The sequence below is a fragment of the Triturus cristatus genome, chromosome 6 (genome assembly GCF_964204655.1).
Source record: "Triturus cristatus chromosome 6, aTriCri1.1, whole genome shotgun sequence".
Lineage (NCBI taxonomy): Eukaryota > Metazoa > Chordata > Amphibia > Caudata > Salamandridae > Triturus > Triturus cristatus.
The window spans coordinates 809,570,955-809,575,245 of NC_140589.1; the positions used below are offsets into that span (position 1 = coordinate 809,570,955).

The window sequence follows — 4,291 nt, forward strand, 5'->3', positions numbered from 1 at the left end:
ACTAACAGAGTTTTACATTTTGTTGGTGAAAACACAATTCTATTAAAAGAATGCTATGTAAATGTACTTTTATGGCAAACAATATCAAAAGTACCATTTCTCATTGGTAGAATAAAAGGATACCTAAAATCAACCCAAAAATCGACAATTAACACCCTCCCCCCCGGATGTGATGTCACTTCCGTTTCTGGGACTTCCAGGCCCCTGGGAGCCCTACCTGGAAATGACATAATTTCCAGGGGGTCATATGACCATGTTGGGTCACGCGTGATGTGACATCACCCTAGTGCCATATGCTCCTGGGCCTCACCACGTGGTTAGGGCTAGATGACAGCCCCCATCGAACCAGGGCCCCTGATAGTCATGAGACCATGATGTGATGTAAAGAAGTAAGCCCCCTTTTTGGATGCGTAGAATACATGAAAGGAGCCCCCTAAGCTGCCTTTGCCAAACCCAGGAGTCCCCTCCAGAAAGAGATCGCTCAGGCGTTATGAAGAGATAAAGTCAACTCATTAAAAAGACACCCTCTGGTGATGGTTTGAGCACTATCGATGGATATTATTGCAGCCTGACATAAGCGATGATGGCTCAGACCTCGCTGCAGAGTGGTCTTAAGGAGGGTGATCACAAAGTCACCAGATTTAACGAGGAGCTCTGCCGCCAGTTTGAAACGCTCACCCTCAAGGAATTGCCGCAATGGATATCCCATATTAAGGGTTCCAGCAGTGGCAGCAAACCCTCGAGTAATGAAACAACGGCTGAAAACAATTTCATCGAAATGGAAGATGTTGACGAATCTATAACAGCTTCTAACTCGCCGGTCTATGAGGATATGAGGTTTCTGGAGGAACCAGCTCCGGAGGCTGTCATAGTGCATCAGCAGTGCGCAAACTCTGACGTCGGTAATCCCTCAGTGGATCTCAGTGACTCTCAACATTTCAGAGCTGCCCTTTAAATGATGGGGTTAGTAAAGATCATTATAGACACTTACTTATACTGTATATATGGTTATATTTTAATTTTAACTGATTGTTTGCCTTTCTTTCCTTTTTCGAACCATAGAAAGCATCAGCAAAAAGAGCCAGGGTAGTGGGGACACTGCTGAAGATTAATGCTGTAAATTTCTACTGCTTATGCTGTTCAAAACAGACTGAAAGTTCCACAATCCAAACAAAGAGCCACGTAAGAAATGTGTTGTGTATTCATTATATCACAGACTTTGAAAAGGAAGCCCCAGACGTACCCTACGACGACATATGGCCTGTTTAAGGTTTTGCTGGAATTGTTGTGAACGCGTGTCTCAAACATGACTTCAATAAACTCTGTTACAACTATAAAATTAATGATCTCCAGCAGGAGGCTCACAAGTGCCTACATGCCTAATACACGTCAAGAACAATCTGTTATAGATGTAGCTTGCTAGACCCACACAAAGTATATAACCTGTTAAGACTGGCGTATGGTTTCTCTGAAGAAAAGCAAAATGTTTACCCTGATGTGATTAAAGTCTTGTCGACCATGCTCATAGAGATCCGATGATCATGCGAGCCAAGCTCAAAACTCAGCCATATGCAAAGATTGTGTACATATTTTGTTAGAAGGATAGCAGAAAGGGCTATAGAAAGGCGTATGTGCAATATTTATTTTAAAAATAGACAACGAGTTGGCTCTTTAGCCCCACGAAAACAGTATTTTGGCATTAGTGTATTATTTGACGTTGCAAACTTACTTACTTTTAGGACACGCATCAGAATGTCAGTGTTGAAGCTAAATCTGAGTTACACCTGGGATACATGTGTATTGCCAGATTCATGTATGTGTTGCCTAAAGAAAGAATAGCCAAAATATAATCTGCATCTCTATGCTATCTGGAGCCCATGGCAATGCAGTGTGACAGTCCTACGTACATAGCCAACTGCTGTGTCAATGCTTGGCTACCTACAACAGATGAATACTGGAGCTCGTACAAATACCATATGCAAGAGTTAATACTACCACCGACGACCAGCTTACAAATCACTTTGGAGCTCATGACTGAAGATTATTTCAGAAATAAAGGTTACGTATTGTATGACAGAGAATTGCACGATCTTATGAATGTCGTTAGTATCCTAAGTGTGCAAAGTTATAGAAGGGGTGACTTTGAAGTCCTATCTAGAGCCGTTGAATTTACAGCTGAAAAGATGTCAAAACTTGTGACGCTGCGATAAATTATCTGCCGCCCCCCTAGTAATGTCTGTAGCTTGTGTCATAATATGTATATGTAGTGAAAAGTCTGCAGTCTCCCCAATAACAGCAACAAGACATGTACAGTGAAACTGTAAAGTATGCCCAATTTATATGTTGCTAACATTGCTTTTTTTTGTCATAGAATGACCTTACACGAAACCATTGACTTTCATTTTATTTCATGGGCTGATGACATGTCAGGGGACCGGTTAAGGAAGATTAATTTTGGTACAAGAGGGGTAGGAAGCTTTGGAAGTGCGGAAGCTCTGTTTAGAAGGGCTCTAGTTGATAATGAGCATGTAAACAGAGCGCAGGTAAAGACGTGGTTATCGGGGGAAGAGGGGTATTCACTCCATAAGCCAGTCAGGAAGCGTTTGAAGAGGAGACTGACCATCACTAATGTGCAGCTAGAATATCAATGGCAGGCGAACGTAATCAGTCTTCAAGACTTAGCCAAGTATCATAACAGAGCTCGATATATATATTTACGGTATTAGATATATTGTCCAAGAACTTCTTTGCAGAAGCGGTAAAAGTGGTACTAGCGTCACCATGACCTTTGAAGCCATCTTCTGGAAAAGGTGAACCCCTAAATGTACTGGAGTTGTGCCGTTGTGGCCTAGGTCGGCCTGGTGGCTGCAGTCGTGTTTGCGGTGTCTCAAGCGTTGTTGGTTGCTTCGGTGTTGCAGGTGAAGTGTCAGTGCTGCCAGGAGAAGGGTCCGCTGGTGGTGCATGGAGATGTGCATCAGCAGTGGTTGTCGAGGTGTCTGGGATCCAGGGTTTGGAGGTCTGCGGCTGTGTACCTGCGTGGGGGTAGAAGAACCAGTGGTCCAGGCATGGACGGGTGAAGATGGGCTTGCCTTTGGCATGCCTTTGGCACGCTAGTGGCACAGCCTCCATTAAGTAGGTCCTGGGAGGGGTGCTGGGGGGCGGTGGGTGGGACTTGCGGCGGGGAGTGGTGGCAAAAACCTGCGGGAAGCAACGGGCAGAGAGAGACACCAGAGGGGACTCAGAAATTAAAGCACAGATGGCAGAATAAGAGGCACAGTGATTGGCTAATAAAGATAATAAAGACAATAAATATACAGATTTAGAGGCACAACGAGAGGGCAGAAAAGGCAATAGTGACAATAAAGATGCAGATTCAGACCAAGAGGCACAACTAGAGGGCAGAAGAGGCAATAAAGACAATAAAGAGACAGATGCAGACCAGGAGGCTGAAAAGGCAATAAAGACAATAAAGATACAGATGCAGACCAGGAGGCAGAAAAGGCAATAAAGACAATAATGATACAGCTGCCGGACAAGACAAAAGTAAAGCTCATAGATTCTTAGTAACCCCTGTTACCTGCCCTATCAGAATTAACAGCCTCTTGTGATGAAGGTCTATGTGTGAGTACCTCCCAAGATAGGCACATGATTAGCCACCTATAACGAAACAAAAGTAGTGATTAAGGTCTATGTGTGAGCACCTCCCAAGATAGGCACATGATTAGCCACCTATAACTAAACAAAAGTAGTGACTATGGGACTGGTAGTGTCAAAGCTTCAATGGGAGTTTGCCAATACAGTCCCTGCCCATTGTCAAAGCGGAGCAAGCAGGAAGAAGTTTCACCTGCTGTGCAGAGGTAAATATTCAAGCTCATCACATTGTACCTGGGAACAGTGTCTAGAACTGAGGAACCACAACCAGCATGTACCCCAGAAGCATACTAATATCTCAGAGCTGTGGGAAAATGTTTATCTGACCTGACACTGAAGATCTGCATCCTCATCCCATCTCAATGATAACCAGAAACAAAAAGTCATTTTTCCTAATAAAATGTATCCATGCAAACACAAGTAACCGCGTTACTTTGAACAATCCACATTGGTAAACTCAAGAGTCGGCACAAGTGAGAATTGCTGACAAAGTACTCTCCTATATTCCTACATCTCTGCACGGATGTATGACGTTACAACGCATGCTTTTACACCGCATGCCGTTACAACGCATTTTTTACACCGCAAGATCTGTTACAACGCCAGCCTTTACAACGCATGCTTTTACAACGACATACAC

At 43.7% G+C, this 4,291-nt stretch overlaps 1 pseudogene; it reads left to right on the forward strand.

The window, feature by feature from the left end:
- Positions 1 to 583: 583 nt before the first annotated feature.
- On the forward strand, positions 584 to 1,839 carry LOC146817909 (uncharacterized; annotated as a pseudogene).
- The last annotated feature ends 2,452 nt before the right edge of the window (positions 1,840 to 4,291 follow it).